The sequence below is a fragment of the Syngnathus floridae genome, chromosome 17, assembly GCF_059516105.1.
Source record: "Syngnathus floridae isolate MCC-2025c chromosome 17, RoL_Sflo_1.0, whole genome shotgun sequence".
Lineage (NCBI taxonomy): Eukaryota > Metazoa > Chordata > Actinopteri > Syngnathiformes > Syngnathidae > Syngnathus > Syngnathus floridae.
The window spans coordinates 3,947,501-3,964,793 of NC_142429.1; the positions used below are offsets into that span (position 1 = coordinate 3,947,501).

General features: G+C 43.3%; 15 non-coding genes and 12 pseudogenes across 15 annotated transcripts; all 27 read left to right on the forward strand.

The window, feature by feature from the left end:
- The first annotated feature begins 30 nt into the window (after positions 1-30).
- Positions 31-149, forward strand: LOC148383507 (5S ribosomal RNA). Its single transcript, XR_015853840.1, has one exon. It is a non-coding gene; the product is annotated as a 5S ribosomal RNA (ribosomal RNA).
- Positions 150-619: 470 nt separating this feature from the next.
- Positions 620-738, forward strand: LOC148383508 (5S ribosomal RNA). Its single transcript, XR_015853718.1, has one exon. It is a non-coding gene; the product is annotated as a 5S ribosomal RNA (ribosomal RNA).
- Positions 739-1,206: 468 nt separating this feature from the next.
- LOC148383509 (5S ribosomal RNA) lies at positions 1,207-1,325 on the forward strand. The gene has a single exon (XR_015853617.1). It is a non-coding gene; the product is annotated as a 5S ribosomal RNA (ribosomal RNA).
- A 471-nt stretch (positions 1,326-1,796) lies between these two features.
- On the forward strand, positions 1,797-1,915 carry LOC148383510 (5S ribosomal RNA; annotated as a pseudogene).
- Positions 1,916-2,385: 470 nt separating this feature from the next.
- On the forward strand, positions 2,386-2,504 carry LOC148383511 (5S ribosomal RNA). The gene has a single exon (XR_015853632.1). It is a non-coding gene; the product is annotated as a 5S ribosomal RNA (ribosomal RNA).
- A 1,981-nt stretch (positions 2,505-4,485) lies between these two features.
- LOC148383512 (5S ribosomal RNA) lies at positions 4,486-4,604 on the forward strand (annotated as a pseudogene).
- Positions 4,605-5,074: 470 nt separating this feature from the next.
- LOC148383513 (5S ribosomal RNA) lies at positions 5,075-5,183 on the forward strand (annotated as a pseudogene).
- A 470-nt stretch (positions 5,184-5,653) lies between these two features.
- On the forward strand, positions 5,654-5,772 carry LOC148383514 (5S ribosomal RNA). Its single transcript, XR_015853821.1, has one exon. It is a non-coding gene; the product is annotated as a 5S ribosomal RNA (ribosomal RNA).
- Positions 5,773-6,242: 470 nt separating this feature from the next.
- On the forward strand, positions 6,243-6,361 carry LOC148383515 (5S ribosomal RNA). Its single transcript, XR_015853841.1, has one exon. It is a non-coding gene; the product is annotated as a 5S ribosomal RNA (ribosomal RNA).
- Positions 6,362-6,831: 470 nt separating this feature from the next.
- On the forward strand, positions 6,832-6,950 carry LOC148383516 (5S ribosomal RNA). The gene has a single exon (XR_015853752.1). It is a non-coding gene; the product is annotated as a 5S ribosomal RNA (ribosomal RNA).
- Positions 6,951-7,420: 470 nt separating this feature from the next.
- On the forward strand, positions 7,421-7,539 carry LOC148383517 (5S ribosomal RNA; annotated as a pseudogene).
- A 470-nt stretch (positions 7,540-8,009) lies between these two features.
- On the forward strand, positions 8,010-8,128 carry LOC148383518 (5S ribosomal RNA). The gene has a single exon (XR_015853683.1). It is a non-coding gene; the product is annotated as a 5S ribosomal RNA (ribosomal RNA).
- Positions 8,129-8,601: 473 nt separating this feature from the next.
- On the forward strand, positions 8,602-8,720 carry LOC148383519 (5S ribosomal RNA; annotated as a pseudogene).
- Positions 8,721-9,191: 471 nt separating this feature from the next.
- LOC148383520 (5S ribosomal RNA) lies at positions 9,192-9,300 on the forward strand (annotated as a pseudogene).
- A 470-nt stretch (positions 9,301-9,770) lies between these two features.
- LOC148383521 (5S ribosomal RNA) lies at positions 9,771-9,889 on the forward strand (annotated as a pseudogene).
- A 470-nt stretch (positions 9,890-10,359) lies between these two features.
- On the forward strand, positions 10,360-10,468 carry LOC148383522 (5S ribosomal RNA; annotated as a pseudogene).
- A 470-nt stretch (positions 10,469-10,938) lies between these two features.
- LOC148383523 (5S ribosomal RNA) lies at positions 10,939-11,057 on the forward strand. Its single transcript, XR_015853833.1, has one exon. It is a non-coding gene; the product is annotated as a 5S ribosomal RNA (ribosomal RNA).
- A 470-nt stretch (positions 11,058-11,527) lies between these two features.
- Positions 11,528-11,646, forward strand: LOC148383524 (5S ribosomal RNA). The gene has a single exon (XR_015853772.1). It is a non-coding gene; the product is annotated as a 5S ribosomal RNA (ribosomal RNA).
- Positions 11,647-12,116: 470 nt separating this feature from the next.
- On the forward strand, positions 12,117-12,235 carry LOC148383525 (5S ribosomal RNA). Its single transcript, XR_015853628.1, has one exon. It is a non-coding gene; the product is annotated as a 5S ribosomal RNA (ribosomal RNA).
- Positions 12,236-12,705: 470 nt separating this feature from the next.
- On the forward strand, positions 12,706-12,824 carry LOC148383526 (5S ribosomal RNA; annotated as a pseudogene).
- A 470-nt stretch (positions 12,825-13,294) lies between these two features.
- On the forward strand, positions 13,295-13,413 carry LOC148383527 (5S ribosomal RNA). The gene has a single exon (XR_015853790.1). It is a non-coding gene; the product is annotated as a 5S ribosomal RNA (ribosomal RNA).
- Positions 13,414-13,886: 473 nt separating this feature from the next.
- LOC148383528 (5S ribosomal RNA) lies at positions 13,887-14,005 on the forward strand. The gene has a single exon (XR_015853823.1). It is a non-coding gene; the product is annotated as a 5S ribosomal RNA (ribosomal RNA).
- Positions 14,006-14,476: 471 nt separating this feature from the next.
- LOC148383529 (5S ribosomal RNA) lies at positions 14,477-14,585 on the forward strand (annotated as a pseudogene).
- A 470-nt stretch (positions 14,586-15,055) lies between these two features.
- LOC148383530 (5S ribosomal RNA) lies at positions 15,056-15,174 on the forward strand (annotated as a pseudogene).
- Positions 15,175-15,644: 470 nt separating this feature from the next.
- LOC148383531 (5S ribosomal RNA) lies at positions 15,645-15,753 on the forward strand (annotated as a pseudogene).
- Positions 15,754-16,223: 470 nt separating this feature from the next.
- LOC148383532 (5S ribosomal RNA) lies at positions 16,224-16,342 on the forward strand. The gene has a single exon (XR_015853844.1). It is a non-coding gene; the product is annotated as a 5S ribosomal RNA (ribosomal RNA).
- A 470-nt stretch (positions 16,343-16,812) lies between these two features.
- LOC148383533 (5S ribosomal RNA) lies at positions 16,813-16,931 on the forward strand. Its single transcript, XR_015853625.1, has one exon. It is a non-coding gene; the product is annotated as a 5S ribosomal RNA (ribosomal RNA).
- The last annotated feature ends 362 nt before the right edge of the window (positions 16,932-17,293 follow it).

A 17,293-nucleotide genomic window follows, 5' to 3' on the forward strand; every position in this document is an offset into this window, starting at 1 on the left:
ATAAATTGCAACATTTCAAGAACTACAATGGCTTATGGCCATACTACCCTGAGAACGCCCGATCTCGTCCGATCTCGGAAGCTAAGCACGGTCGGGCCTGGTTAGTACTTGGATGGGAGACCGCCTGGGAATACCAGGTGCTGTAAGCTTATTTCTTCTTCTTCCACTTCAATTGTTAAATCAAAGTTTTACAACACAATTTTTACCACGTATGGCATTCGGAAACTGCAAGCCGAGTTTTAACTCTGACCTTTAAACTATAACCCGAGTTTCAAACCTATATTGTGTGGTGTCATCCATAGCATTGTAGTTCACGTCTTTAACCGCTAGAGAGCAGACTATGTACAGTGATTAAAGAGGCTGGCTCCATGCGAACTCAAAGCAGCAGTCTTTATTTGTAAAAGAACCCAAAACAGCACATTGCGCTTTGCTGTAGGGTTTTTCCACTTTTCATGACATTTACTTTGATACAGCAAAATGCAGGTCGCAATGGCAAATTCGTGCTACCACATAAAAAGCTGTCAGTAACTTTTCATTAAAGCCATGTATCCATGATACGCCGGCTTGGTTTTCAGGTGCGATTGTGTCTATAAATTGCAACATTTCGAGACCTACAATGGCTTACGGCCATACTACCCTGAGAACGCCCGATCTCGTCCGATCTCGGAAGCTAAGCACGGTCGGGCCTGGTTAGTACTTGGATGGGAGACCGCCTGGGAATACCAGCTGCTGTAAGCTTATTTCTTCTTCTTCCACTTCAATTGTTAAAGCAAAATTTTACAACACAATTTTTACCACGTATGGCATTCGGAAACTGCAAGCCGAGTTTTAACTCTGACCTTTAAACTATAACCCGAGTTTCAAACCTATATTGTGTGGTGTCATCCATTGCATTGTAGTTCACGTCTTTAACCGCTAGAGAGCAGACTATGTACAGTGAATAAAGAGGCTGGCTCCATGCGAACTCAAAGCAGCAGTCTTTATTTGTAAAAGAACCCAAAACAGCACATTGCGCTTTGCTGTAGGGTTTTTCCACTTTTCATGACATTTACTTTGATACAGCAAAATGCAGGTCGCAATGGCAAATTCGTGCTACCACATAAAAAGCTGTCAGTAACTTTTCATTAAAGCCATGTATCCATGATACATGATTGGTTTTCAGGTGCGATTGTGTCTATAAATTGCAACATTTCGAGACCTACAATGGCTTACGGCCATACTACCCTGAGAACGCCCGATCTCGTCCGATCTCGGACGCTAAGCACGGTCGGGCCTGGTTAGTACTTGGATGGGAGACCACCTGGGAATACCAGGTGCTGTAAGCTTTTTTTCTTCTTCTTCCACTTCAATTGTTAAAGCAAAAGTTTACAACACAATTTTTACCACGTATGGCATTCGGAAACTGCAAGCCGAGTTTTAACTCTGACCTTTAAACTATAACCCGAGTTTCAAACCTATATTGTGTGGTGTCATCCATAGCATTGTAAATCACGTCTTTAACCGCTAGAGAGCAGACTATGTACAGTGAATAAAGAGGCTGGCTCCATGCGAACTCAAAGCAGCAGTCTTTATTTGTAAAAGAACCCAAAACAGCACATTGCGCTTTGCTGTAGGGTTTTTCCACTTTTCATGACATTTACTTTGATACAGCAAAATGCAGGTCGCAATGGCAAATTCGTGCTACCACATAAAAAGCTGTCAGTAACTTTTCATTAAAGCCATGTATCCATGATACGCCGGCTTGGTTTTCAGGTGCGATTGTGTCTATAAATTGCAACATTTCGAGACCTACAATGGCCTAAGTCCATACTACCCTGAGAACGCCCGATCTCGTCCGATCTCGGACGCTAAGCACGGTCGGGCCTGGTTAGTACTTGGATGGGAGACCGCCTGGGAATACCAGGTGCTGTAAGCTTTTTTCTTCTTCTTCCACTTCATTTGTTAAAGCAAAAGTTTACAACACAATTTTTACCACGTATGGCATTCGGAAACTGCAAGCCGAGTTTTAACTCTGACCTTTAAACTATAACCCGAGTTTCAAACCTATATTGTGTGGTGTCATCCATAGCATTGTAGTTCACGTCTTTAACCGCTAGAGAGCAGACTATGTACAGTGAATAAAGAGGCTGGCTCCATGCGAACTCAAAGCAGCAGTCTTTATTTGTAAAAGAACCCAAAACAGCACATTGCGCTTTGCTGTAGGGTTTATCCACTTTTCATGACATTTACTTTGATACAGCAAAATGCAGGTCGCAATGGCAAATTCGTGCTACCACATAAAAAGCTGTCAGTAACTTTTCATTAAAGCCATGTATCCATGATACGCCGGCTTGGTTTTCAGGTGCGATTGTGTCTATAAATTGCAACATTTCGAGACCTACAATGGCTTACGGCCATACTACCCTGAGAACGCCCGATCTCGTCCGATCTCGGAAGCTAAGCACGGTCGGGCCTGGTTAGTACTTGGATGGGAGACCGCCTGGGAATACTAGGTGCTGTAAGCTTTTTTCTTCTTCTTCCACTTCAATTGTTAAAGCAAAATTTTACAACACAATTTTTACCACGTATGGCATTCGGAAACTGCAAGCCGAGTTTTAACTCTGACCTTTAAACTATAATCTGTGGTCATGAAATCTTTCAAGAGGTTAGTGCTGAACCACCTGAAGGATGTCACGGGCCCCCTGCTGGACCCCCTCCAGTTTGCCTACCGGGCAAACAGCTCGGTGGATGATGCGGTCAACATGGGTCTGCACTACATCCTGCAACACCTGGACACCCCAGGAAAGTACGCCAGGATCCTGTTTGTGGACTTCAGCTCGGCGTTCAACACCATCGCTCCTGACATCCTCCAACAGAAGCTCATCCAGCTCGCGGTGCCTGCCTCCACCTGTCAGTGGATCACCAGCTTCCTGACCAACAGGAGACAGCGTGTGAGGCTGGGGAGCATCACATCTGACACTCTGACTACCAACACTGGAGCCCCTCAGGGGTGCGTCCTCTCCCCACTGCTCTTTTCCCTCTACACCAACGATTTCTCCGCAAGTGACTCTTCTGTGAAGCTCCTGAAGTATGCAGACGACACCACTCTCATCGGACTGATCCAGAACGGTGATGAGACTGCATACAGACAGGAGGTGGAGCGGCTGGTCCACTGGTGCAGCCAAAACCACCTGGACCTGAACCCGCTCAAGACCGTGGAGATGACAGTGGACTTCAGGCGAGGCCCTTCACCACTTTCACCCCTCACTATCCGCAGTAATACTATTCTATCATCAGACACCTTCAAGTTCCTGGGAACCACAATCTCTCGGGACCTGAAATGGACCGGCCACATAGACTCTGTCCGGAAGAAGGCCCAGCAGAGGCTGTACTTCCTGAGACAGCTCAAGAAGTTCAACCTGCCGCGGGAGCTGCTGAAGACCTTCTACACTGCCATCATCCAGTCTGTCCTCTGCACCTCCATCACTGTCTGGTTTGGATCGGCCTCCAAACAAGACAAGCACAGACTGCAACGGACAATAAGGACTGCAGAAAAGATAATTGGAATCAACCTCCCATCTATTCAAGACTTGTACCTGACCAGGACCAGGAAACGTGCAAGTAACATCTCAACAGACCCTTCGCACCCAGGTTGCAGCCTGTTTGAACTACTCCCCTCCGGACGCCGTTATAGAGCTCTGTACACTAAAACCAGCAGACACAGAGACAGCTTCTTCCCCCAGGCTGTCGCTCTGATGAACTCACACCACTCTTAGAGTCTCAGAGTCATTACTGTGCAATAACATCCTGCTTTCCACACCTTTTTTGTTTACACTGTTTGTACTATGTGTCCTCTCTGCATCCATTGCAGCCTGGTCATCCTAGAAGAGGGACCCTCCCATCTGTGGACTTTTCTCAAGGTTTCTCATTTCCCATAGCTGGAGTTTTGAGTTTTCCCTTGCCCTCTTGGGAGTTTAAGATCTGGGGATGTTTGAGAATATCTTTCGTTCTTCACATGTGCTGAGTGTTGTTGTTAGTCACCTAATTGTTGAACAGAGGCTGTGATTTACCGAAGTCAAATTCCTTGTTTGGCACGCTCAAACATGGCGAATAAAAAACTCTTGAATCTTGAATCTTGAATCTTGAATAACCCGAGTTTCAAACCTATATTGTGTGGTGTCATCCATAGCATTGTAGTTCACGTCTTTAACCGCTAGAGAGCAGACTATGTACAGTGAATAAAGAGGCTGGCTCCATGCGAACTCAAAGCAGCAGTCTTTATTTGTAAAAGAACCCAAAACAGCACATTGCGCTTTGCTGTAGGGTTTTTCCACTTTTCATGACATTTACTTTGATACAGCAAAATGCAGGTCGCAATGGCAAATTCATGCTACCAAATAAAAAGCTGTCAGTAACTTTTCATTAAAGCCATGTATCCATGATACGCCGGCTTGGTTTACAGGTGCGATTGTGTCTATAAATTGCAACATTTCAAGAACTACAATGGCTTATGGCCATACTACCCTGAGAACGCCCGATCTCGTCCGATCTTGGAAGCTATGCACGGTCGGGCCTGGTTAGTACTTGGATGGGAGAGCGCCTGGGAATACCAGGTGCTGTAAGCTTATTTCTTCTTCTTCCACTTCAATTGTTAAATCAAAGTTTTACAACACAATTTTTACCACGTATGGCATTCGGAAACTGCAAGCCGAGTTTTAACTCTGACCTTTAAACTATAACCCGAGTTTCAAACCTATATTGTGTGGTGTCATCCATAGCATTGTAGTTCACGTCTTTAACCGCTAGAGAGCAGACTATGTACAGTGAATAAAGAGGCTGGCTCCATGCGAACTCAAAGCAGCAGTCTTTATTTGTAAAAGAACCCAAAACAGCACATTGCGCTTTGCTGTAGGGTTTTTCCACTTTTCATGACATTTACTTTGATACAGCAAAATGCAGGTCGCAATGGCAAATTCGTGCTACCACATAAAAAGCTGTCAGTAACTTTTCATTAAAGCCATGTATCCATGATACGCCGGCTTGGTTTTCAGGTGCGATTGTGTCTATAAATTGCAACATTTCGAGACCTACAATGGCTTACGGCCATACTACCCTGAGATCGCCCGATCTCGGAAGCTAAGCACGGTCGGGCCTGGTTAGTACTTGGATGGGAGACCGCCTGGGAATACCAGGTGCTGTAAGCTTATTTCTTCTTCTTCCACTTCAATTGTTAAAGCAAAATTTTACAACACAATTTTTACCACGTATGGCATTCGGAAACTGCAAGCCGAGTTTTAACTCTGACCTTTGAAATATAACCCGAGTTTCAAACCTATATTGTGTGGTGTCATCCATAGCATTGTAGATCACGTCTTTAACCGCTAGAGAGCAGACTATGTACAGTGAATAAAGAGGCTGGCTCCATGCGAACTCAAAGCAGCAGTCTTTATTTGTAAAAGAACCCAAAACAGCACATTGCGCTTTGCTGTAGGGTTTATCCACTTTTCATGACATTTACTTTGATACAGCAAAATGCAGGTCGCAATGGCAAATTCGTGCTACCACATAAAAAGCTGTCAGTAACTTTTCATTAAAGCCATGTATCCATGATACGCCGGCTTGGTTTTCAGGTGCGATTGTGTCTATAAATTGCAACATTTCGAGACCTACAATGGCTTACGGCCATACTACCCTGAGAACACCCGATCTCGTCCGATCTCGGAAGCTAAGCACGGTCGGGCCTGGTTAGTACTTGGATGGGAGACCACCTGGGAATACCAGGTGCTGTAAGCTTTTTTCTTCTTCTTCCACTTCAATTGTTAAAGCAAAATTTTACAACACAATTTTTACCACGTATGGCATTCGGAAACTGCAAGCCGAGTTTTAACTCTGACCATTAAACTATAACCCGAGTTTCAAACCTATATTGTGTGGTGTCATCCATAGCATTGTAGTTCACGTCTTTAACCGCTAGAGAGCAGACTATGTACAGTGAATAAAGAGGCTGGCTCCATGCGAACTCAAAGCAGCAGTCTTTATTTGTAAAAGAACCCAAAACAGCACATTGCGCTTTGCTGTAGGGTTTTTCCACTTTTCATGACATTTACTTTGATACAGCAAAATGCAGGTCGCAATGGCAAATTCATGCTACCAAATAAAAAGCTGTCAGTAACTTTTCATTAAAGCCATGTATCCATGATACGCCGGCTTGGTTTACAGGTGCGATTGTGTCTATAAATTGCAACATTTCAAGACCTACAATGGCTTATGGCCATACTACCCTGAGAACGCCCGATCTCGTCCGATCTCGGAAGCTAAGCACGGTCGGGCCTGGTTAGTACTTGGATGGGAGACCGCCTGGGAATACCAGGTGCTGTAAGCTTATTTCTTCTTCTTCCACTTCAATTGTTAAATCAAAGTTTTACAACACAATTTTTACCACGTATGGCATTCGGAAACTGCAAGCCGAGTTTTAACTCTGACCTTTAAACTATAACCCGAGTTTCAAACCTATATTGTGTGGTGTCATCCATAGCATTGTAGTTCACGTCTTTAACCGCTAGAAAGCAGACTATGTACAGTGAATAAAGAAGCTGGCTCCATGCGAACTCAAAGCAGCAGTCTTTATTTGTAAAAGAACCCAAAACAGCACATTGCGCTTTGCTGTAGGGTTTTTCCACTTTTCATGACATTTACTTTGATACAGCAAAATGCAGGTCGCAATGGCATATTCGTGCTACCACATAAAAAGCTGTCAGTGACTTTTCATTAAAGCCATGTATCCATGATACGCCGGCTTGGTTTTCAGGTGCGATTGTGTCTATAAATTGCAACATTTCGAGACCTACAATGGCTTACGGCCATACTACCCTGAGAACGCCCGATCTAGTCCGATCTCGGAAGCTAAGCACGGTCGGGCCTGGTTAGTACTTGGATGGAAGACCGCCTGGGAATACCAGGTGCTGTAAGCTTATTTCTTCTTCTTCCACTTCAATTGTTAAAGCAAAATTTTACAACACAATTTTTACCACGTATGGCATTCAGACACTGCAAGCCGAGTTTTAACTCTGACCTTTAAACTATAACCCGAGTTTCAAACCTATATTGTGTGGTGTCATCCATAGCATTGTAGTTCACGTCTTTAACCGCTAGAGAGCAGACTATGTACAGTGAATAAAGAGGCTGGCTCCATGCGAACTCAAAGCAGCAGTCTTTATTTGTAAAAGGACCCAAAACAGCACATTGCGCTTTGCTCTAGGATTTTTCCACTTTTCATGACATTTACTTTGATACAGCAAAATGCAGGTCGCAATGGCATATTCGTGCTACCACATAAAAAGCTGTCAGTAACTTTTCATTAAAGCCATGTATCCATGATACGCCGGCTTGGTTTTCAGGTGCGATTGTGTCTATAAATTGCAACATTTCGAGACCTACAATGGCTTACGGCCATACTACCCTGAGAACGCCCGATCTCGTCCGATCGCAGAAGCTAAGCACGGTCAGGCCTGGTTAGTACTTGGATGGGAGACAGCCTGGGAATACCAGGTGTTGTAAGCTTATCTCTTCTTCTTCCACTTCAATTGTTAAAGCAAAATTTTACAACACAATTTTTACCACGTATGGCATTCGGAAACTGCAAGCCGAGTTTTAACTCTGACCTTTAAACTATAACCCGAGTTTCAAACCTATATTGTGTGGTGTCATCCATAGCATTGTAGTTCACGTCTTTAACCGCTAGAGAGCAGACTATGTACAGTGAATAAAGAGGCTGGCTCCATGCGAACTCAAAGCAGCAGTCTTTATTTGTAAAAGAACCCAAAACAGCACATTGCGCTTCCCTGTAGGGTTTTTCCACTTTTCATGACATTTACTTTGATACAGCAAAATGCAGGTCGCAATGGCAAATTCGTGCTACCACATAAAAAGCTGTCAGTAACTTTTCATTAAAGCCATGTATCCATGATACGCCGGCTTGGTTTTCAGGTGCGATTGTGTCTATAAATTGCAACATTTCAAGATCTACAATGGCTTACGGCCATACTACCCTGAGAACGCCCGATCTCGTCCGATCTCGGAAGCTAAGCACGGTCGGGCCTGGTTAGTACTTGGATGGGAGACCGCCTGGGTATACCAGGTGCTGTAAGCTTCTTTCTTCTTCTTCTTCCACTTCAATTGTTAAAGCAAAATTTTACAACACAATTTTTACCACGTATGGCATTCAGAAACTGCAAGCCGAGTTTTAACTCTGACCTTTAAACTATAACCCGAGTTTCAAACCTATATTGTGTGGTGTCATCCATAGCATTGTAGTTCACGTCTTTAACCGCTAGAGAGCAGACTATGTACAGTGAATAAAGAGGCTGGCTCCATGCGAACTCAAAGCAGCAGTCTTTATTTGTAAAAGAACCCAAAACAGGACATTGCGCTTTGCTGTAGGGTTTTTCCACTTTTCATGACATTTACTTTGATACAGCAAAATGCAGGTCGCAATGGCAAATTCGTGCTACCACATAAAAAGCTGTCAGTAACTTTTCATTAAAGCCATGTATCCATGATACGCCGGCTTGGTTTTCAGGTGCGATTGTGTCTATAAATTGCAACATTTCGAGACCTACAATGGCTTACGGCCGTACTACCCTGAGAACGCCCGATCTCGTACGATCTCGGAAGCTAAGCACGGTCAGGCCTGGTTAGTACTTGGATGGGAGACCGCCTGGGAATACCAGGTGATGTAAGCTTTTTTTCTTCTTCTTCCACTTCAATTGTTAAAGCAAAAGTTTACAACACAATTTTTACCACGTATGGCATTCGGAAACTGCAAGCCGAGTTTTAACTCTGACCTTTAAACTACAACCCGAGTTACAAACCTATATTGTGTGGTGTCATCCATAGCATTGTAGTTCACGTCTTTAACCGCTAGAGAGCAGACTATGTACAGTGAATAAAGAGGCTGGCTCCATGCGAACTCAAAGCAGCAGTCTTTATTTGTAAAAGAACCCAAAACAGCACATTGCGCTTTGCTGTAGGGTTTTTCCACTTTTCATGACATTTACTTTGATACAGCAAAATGCAGGTCGCAATGGCAAATTTGTGCTACCACATAAAAAGCTGTCAGTAACTTTTCATTAAAGCCATGTATCCATGATACGCCGGCTTGGTTTTCAGGTGCGATTGTGTCTATAAATTGCAACATTTCGAGACCTACAATGGCTTACGGCCATACTACCCTGAGAACGCCCGATCTCGGAAGCTAAGCACGGTCGGGCCTGGTTAGTACTTGGATGGGAGACCGCCTGGGAATACGAGGTGCTGTAAGCTTTTTTCTTCTTCTTCCACTTCAATTGTTAAAGCAAAATTTTACAACACAATTTTTACCACGTATGGCATTCGGAAACTGCAAGCCGAGTTTTAACTCTGACCTTTAAACTATAACCCGAGTTTCAAACCTATATTGTGTGGTGTCATCCATAGCATTGTAGTTCACGTCTTTAACCGCTAGAGAGCAGACTATGTACAGTGAATAAAGAGGCTGGCTCCATGCGAACTCAAAGCAGCAGTCTTTATTTGTAAAAGAACCCAAAACAGCACATTGCGCTTTGCTGTAGGGTTTTTCCACTTTTCATGACATTTACTTTGATACAGCAAAATGCAGGTCGCAATGGCAAATTCATGCTACCAAATAAAAAGCTGTCAGTAACTTTTCATTAAAGCCATGTATCCATGATACGCCGGCTTGGTTTACAGGTGCGATTGTGTCTATAAATTGCAACATTTCAAGAACTACAATGGCTTATGGCCATACTACCCTGAGAACGCCCGATCTCGTCCGATCTTGGAAGCTATGCACGGTCGGGCCTGGTTAGTACTTGGATGGGAGAGCGCCTGGGAATACCAGGTGCTGTAAGCTTATTTCTTCTTCTTCCACTTCAATTGTTAAATCAAAGTTTTACAACACAATTTTTACCACGTATGGCATTCGGAAACTGCAAGCCGAGTTTTAACTCTGACCTTTAAACTATAACCCGAGTTTCAAACCTATATTGTGTGGTGTCATCCATAGCATTGTAGTTCACGTCTTTAACCGCTAGAGAGCAGACTATGTACAGTGAATAAAGAGGCTGGCTCCATGCGAACTCAAAGCAGCAGTCTTTATTTGTAAAAGAACCCAAAACAGCACATTGCGCTTTGCTGTAGGGTTTTTCCACTTTTCATGACATTTACTTTGATACAGCAAAATGCAGGTCGCAATGGCAAATTCGTGCTACCACATAAAAAGCTGTCAGTAACTTTTCATTAAAGCCATGTATCCATGATACGCCGGCTTGGTTTTCAGGTGCGATTGTGTCTATAAATTGCAACATTTCGAGACCTACAATGGCTTACGGCCATACTACCCTGAGATCGCCCGATCTCGGAAGCTAAGCACGGTCGGGCCTGGTTAGTACTTGGATGGGAGACCGCCTGGGAATACCAGGTGCTGTAAGCTTATTTCTTCTTCTTCCACTTCAATTGTTAAAGCAAAATTTTACAACACAATTTTTACCACGTATGGCATTCGGAAACTGCAAGCCGAGTTTTAACTCTGACCTTTGAAATATAACCCGAGTTTCAAACCTATATTGTGTGGTGTCATCCATAGCATTGTAGATCACGTCTTTAACCGCTAGAGAGGAGACTATGTACAGTGAATAAAGAGGCTGGCTCCATGCGAACTCAAAGCAGCAGTCTTTATTTGTAAAAGAACCCAAAACAGCACATTGCGCTTTGCTGTAGGGTTTATCCACTTTTCATGACATTTACTTTGATACAGCAAAATGCAGGTCGCAATGGCAAATTCGTGCTACCACATAAAAAGCTGTCAGTAACTTTTCATTAAAGCCATGTATCCATGATACGCCGGCTTGGTTTTCAGGTGCGATTGTGTCTATAAATTGCAACATTTCGAGACCTACAATGGCTTACGGCCATACTACCCTGAGAACACCCGATCTCGTCCGATCTCGGAAGCTAAGCACGGTCGGGCCTGGTTAGTACTTGGATGGGAGACCACCTGGGAATACCAGGTGCTGTAAGCTTTTTTCTTCTTCTTCCACTTCAATTGTTAAAGCAAAATTTTACAACACAATTTTTACCACGTATGGCATTCGGAAACTGCAAGCCGAGTTTTAACTCTGACCTTTAAACTATAACCCGAGTTTCAAACCTATATTGTGTGGTGTCATCCATAGCATTGTAGTTCACGTCTTTAACCGCTAGAGAGCAGACTATGTACAGTGAATAAAGAGGCTGGCTCCATGCGAACTCAAAGCAGCAGTCTTTATTTGTAAAAGAACCCAAAACAGCACATTGCGCTTTGCTGTAGGGTTTTTCCACTTTTCATGACATTTACTTTGATACAGCAAAATGCAGGTCGCAATGGCAAATTCATGCTACCAAATAAAAAGCTGTCAGTAACTTTTCATTAAAGCCATGTATCCATGATACGCCGGCTTGGTTTACAGGTGCGATTGTGTCTATAAATTGCAACATTTCAAGACCTACAATGGCTTATGGCCATACTACCCTGAGAACGCCCGATCTCGTCCGATCTCGGAAGCTAAGCACGGTCGGGCCTGGTTAGTACTTGGATCGGAGACCGCCTGGGAATACCAGGTGCTGTAAGCTTATTTCTTCTTCTTCCACTTCAATTGTTAAATCAAAGTTTTACAACACAATTTTTACCACGTATGGCATTCGGAAACTGCAAGCCGAGTTTTAACTCTGACCTTTAAACTATAACCCGAGTTTCAAACCTATATTGTGTGGTGTCATCCATAGCATTGTAGTTCACGTCTTTAACCGCTAGAAAGCAGACTATGTACAGTGAATAAAGAAGCTGGCTCCATGCGAACTCAAAGCAGCAGTCTTTATTTGTAAAAGAACCCAAAACAGCACATTGCGCTTTGCTGTAGGGTTTTTCCACTTTTCATGACATTTACTTTGATACAGCAAAATGCAGGTCGCAATGGCATATTCGTGCTACCACATAAAAAGCTGTCAGTGACTTTTCATTAAAGCCATGTATCCATGATACGCCGGCTTGGTTTTCAGGTGCGATTGTGTCTATAAATTGCAACATTTCGAGACCTACAATGGCTTACGGCCATACTACCCTGAGAACGCCCGATCTCGTCCGATCTCGGAAGCTAAGCACGGTCGGGCCTGGTTAGTACTTGGATGGAAGACCGCCTGGGAATACCAGGTGCTGTAAGCTTATTTCTTCTTCTTCCACTTCAATTGTTAAAGCAAAATTTTACAACACAATTTTTACCACGTATGGCATTCAGACACTGCAAGCCGAGTTTTAACTCTGACCTTTAAACTATAACCCGAGTTTCAAACCTATATTGTGTGGTGTCATCCATAGCATTGTAGTTCACGTCTTTAACCGCTAGAGAGCAGACTATGTACAGTGAATAAAGAGGCTGGCTCCATGCGAACTCAAAGCAGCAGTCTTTATTTGTAAAAGGACCCAAAACAGCACATTGCGCTTTGCTCTAGGATTTTTCCACTTTTCATGACATTTACTTTGATACAGCAAAATGCAGGTCGCAATGGCATATTCGTGCTACCACATAAAAAGCTGTCAGTAACTTTTCATTAAAGCCATGTATCCATGATACGCCGGCTTGGTTTTCAGGTGCGATTGTGTCTATAAATTGCAACATTTCGAGACCTACAATGGCTTACGGCCATACTACCCTGAGAACGCCCGATCTCGTCCGATCGCAGAAGCTAAGCACGGTCAGGCCTGGTTAGTACTTGGATGGGAGACAGCCTGGGAATACCAGGTGTTGTAAGCTTATCTCTTCTTCTTCCACTTCAATTGTTAAAGCAAAATTTTACAACACAATTTTTACCACGTATGGCATTCGGAAACTGCAAGCCGAGTTTTAACTCTGACCTTTAAACTATAACCCGAGTTTCAAACCTATATTGTGTGGTGTCATCCATAGCATTGTAGTTCACGTCTTTAACCGCTAGAGAGCAGACTATGTACAGTGAATAAAGAGGCTGGCTCCATGCGAACTCAAAGCAGCAGTCTTTATTTGTAAAAGAACCCAAAACAGCACATTGCGCTTCCCTGTAGGGTTTTTCCACTTTTCATGACATTTACTTTGATACAGCAAAATGCAGGTCGCAATGGCAAATTCGTGCTACCACATAAAAAGCTGTCAGTAACTTTTCATTAAAGCCATGTATCCATGATACGCCGGCTTGGTTTTCAGGTGCGATTGTGTCTATAAATTGCAACATTTCAAGATCTACAATGGCTTACGGCCATACTACCCTGAGAACGCCCGATCTTGTCCGATCTCGGAAGCTAAGCACGGTCGGGCCTGGTTAGTACTTGGATGGGAGACCGCCTGGGTATACCAGGTGCTGTAAGCTTCTTTCTTCTTCTTCTTCCACTTCAATTGTTAAAGCAAAATTTTACAACACAATTTTTACCACGTATGGCATTCAGAAACTGCAAGCCGAGTTTTAACTCTGACCTTTAAACTATAACCCGAGTTTCAAACCTATATTGTGTGGTGTCATCCATAGCATTGTAGTTCACGTCTTTAACCGCTAGAGAGCAGACTATGTACAGTGAATAAAGAAGCTGGCTCCATGCGAACTCAAAGCAGCAGTCTTTATTTGTAAAAGAACCCAAAACAGGACATTGCGCTTTGCTGTAGGGTTTTTCCACTTTTCATGACATTTACTTTGATACAGCAAAATGCAGGTCGCAATGGCAAATTCGTGCTACCACATAAAAAGCTGTCAGTAACTTTTCATTAAAGCCATGTATCCATGATACGCCGGCTTGGTTTTCAGGTGCGATTGTGTCTATAAATTGCAACATTTCGAGACCTACAATGGCTTACGGCCATACTACCCTGAGAACGCCCGATCTCGTACGATCTCGGAAGCTAAGCACGGTCAGGCCTGGTTAGTACTTGGATGGGAGACCGCCTGGGAATACCAGGTGCTGTAAGCTTTTTTTCTTCTTCTTCCACTTCAATTGTTAAAGCAAAAGTTTACAACACAATTTTTACCACGTATGGCATTCGGAAACTGCAAGCCGAGTTTTAACTCTGACCTTTAAACTACAACCCGAGTTACAAACCTATATTGTGTGGTGTCATCCATAGCATTGTAGTTCACGTCTTTAACCGCTAGAGAGCAGACTATGTACAGTGAATAAAGAGGCTGGCTCCATGCGAACTCAAAGCAGCAGTCTTTATTTGTAAAAGAACCCAAAACAGCACATTGCGCTTTGCTGTAGGGTTTTTCCACTTTTCATGACATTTACTTTGATACAGCAAAATGCAGGTCGCAATGGCAAATTTGTGCTACCACATAAAAAGCTGTCAGTAACTTTTCATTAAAGCCATGTATCCATGATACGCCGGCTTGGTTTTCAGGTGCGATTGTGTCTATAAATTGCAACATTTCGAGACCTACAATGGCTTACGGCCATACTACCCTGAGAACGCCCGATCTCGGAAGCTAAGCACGGTCGGGCCTGGTTAGTACTTGGATGGGAGACCGCCTGGGAATACGAGGTGCTGTAAGCTTTTTTCTTCTTCTTCCACTTCAATTGTTAAAGCAAAATTTTACAACACAATTTTTACCACGTATGGCATTCGGAAACTGCAAGCCGAGTTTTAACTCTGACCTTTAAACTATAACCCGAGTTTCAAACCTATATTGTGTGGTGTCATCCATAGCATTGTAGTTCACGTCTTTAACCGCTAGAGAGCAGACTATGTACAGTGAATAAAGAGGCTGGCTCCATGCGAACTCAAAGCAGCAGTCTTTATTTGTAAAAGAACCCAAAACAGCACATTGCGCTTTGCTGTAGGGTTTTTCCACTTTTCATGACATTTACTTTGATACAGCAAAATGCAGGTCGCAATGGCAAATTCATGCTACCAAATAAAAAGCTGTCAGTAACTTTTCATTAAAGCCATGTATCCATGATACGCCGGCTTGGTTTACAGGTGCGATTGTGTCTATAAATTGCAACATTTCAAGAACTACAATGGCTTATGGCCATACTACCCTGAGAACGCCCGATCTCGTCCGATCTTGGAAGCTATGCACGGTCGGGCCTGGTTAGTACTTGGATGGGAGAGCGCCTGGGAATACCAGGTGCTGTAAGCTTATTTCTTCTTCTTCCACTTCAATTGTTAAATCAAAGTTTTACAACACAATTTTTACCACGTATGGCATTCGGAAACTGCAAGCCGAGTTTTAACTCTGACCTTTAAACTATAACCCGAGTTTCAAACCTATATTGTGTGGTGTCATCCATAGCATTGTAGTTCACGTCTTTAACCGCTAGAGAGCAGACTATGTACAGTGAATAAAGAGGCTGGCTCCATGCGAACTCAAAGCAGCAGTCTTTATTTGTAAAAGAACCCAAAACAGCACATTGCGCTTTGCTGTAGGGTTTTTCCACTTTTCATGACATTTACTTTGATACAGCAAAATGCAGGTCGCAATGGCAAATTCGTGCTACCACATAAAAAGCTGTCAGTAACTTTTCATTAAAGCCATGTATCCATGATACGCCGGCTTGGTTTTCAGGTGCGATTGTGTCTATAAATTGCAACATTTCGAGACCTACAATGGCTTACGGCCATACTACCCTGAGATCGCCCGATCTCGGAAGCTAAGCACGGTCGGGCCTGGTTAGTACTTGGATGGGAGACCGCCTGGGAATACCAGGTGCTGTAAGCTTATTTCTTCTTCTTCCACTTCAATTGTTAAAGCAAAATTTTACAACACAATTTTTACCACGTATGGCATTCGGAAACTGCAAGCCGAGTTTTAACTCTGACCTTTGAAATATAACCCGAGTTTCAAACCTATATTGTGTGGTGTCATCCATAGCATTGTAGATCACGTCTTTAACCGCTAGAGAGCAGACTATGTACAGTGAATAAAGAGGCTGGCTCCATGCGAACTCAAAGCAGCAGTCTTTATTTGTAAAAGAACCCAAAACAGCACATTGCGCTTTGCTGTAGGGTTTATCCACTTTTCATGACATTTACTTTGATACAGCAAAATGCAGGTCGCAATGGCAAATTCGTGCTACCACATAAAAAGCTGTCAGTAACTTTTCATTAAAGCCATGTATCCATGATACGCCGGCTTGGTTTTCAGGTGCGATTGTGTCTATAAATTGCAACATTTCGAGACCTACAATGGCTTACGGCCATACTACCCTGAGAACACCCGATCTCGTCCGATCTCGGAAGCTAAGCACGGTCGGGCCTGGTTAGTACTTGGATGGGAGACCACCTGGGAATACCAGGTGCTGTAAGCTTTTTTCTTCTTCTTCCACTTCAATTGTTAAAGCAAAATTTTACAACACAATTTTTACCACGTATGGCATTCGGAAACTGCAAGCCGAGTTTTAACTCTGACCTTTAAACTATAACCCGAGTTTCAAACCTATATTGTGTGGTGTCATCCATAGCATTGTAGTTCACGTCTTTAACCGCTAGAGAGCAGACTATGTACAGTGAATAAAGAGGCTGGCTCCATGCGAACTCAAAGCAGCAGTCTTTATTTGTAAAAGAACCCAAAACAGCACATTGCGCTTTGCTGTAGGGTTTTTCCACTTTTCATGACATTTACTTTGATACAGCAAAATGCAGGTCGCAATGGCAAATTCATGCTACCAAATAAAAAGCTGTCAGTAACTTTTCATTAAAGCCATGTATCCATGATACGCCGGCTTGGTTTACAGGTGCGATTGTGTCTATAAATTGCAACATTTCAAGACCTACAATGGCTTATGGCCATACTACCCTGAGAACGCCCGATCTCGTCTGATCTCGGAAGCTAAGCACGGTCGGGCCTGGTTAGTACTTGGATGGGAGACCGCCTGGGAATACCAGGTGCTGTAAGCTTATTTCTTCTTCTTCCACTTCAATTGTTAAATCAAAGTTTTACAACACAATTTTTACCACGTATGGCATTCGGAAACTGCAAGCCGAGTTTTAACTCTGACCTTTAAACTATAACCCGAGTTTCAAACCTATATTGTGTGGTGTCATCCATAGCATTGTAGTTCACGTCTTTAACCGCTAGAAAGCAGACTATGTACAGTGAATAAAGAAGCTGGCTCCATGCGAACTCAAAGCAGCAGTCTTTATTTGTAAAAGAACCCAAAACAGCACATTGCGCTTTGCTGTAGGGTTTTTCCACTTTTCATGACATTTACTTTGATACAGCAAAATGCAGGTCGCAATGGCATATTCGTGCTACCACA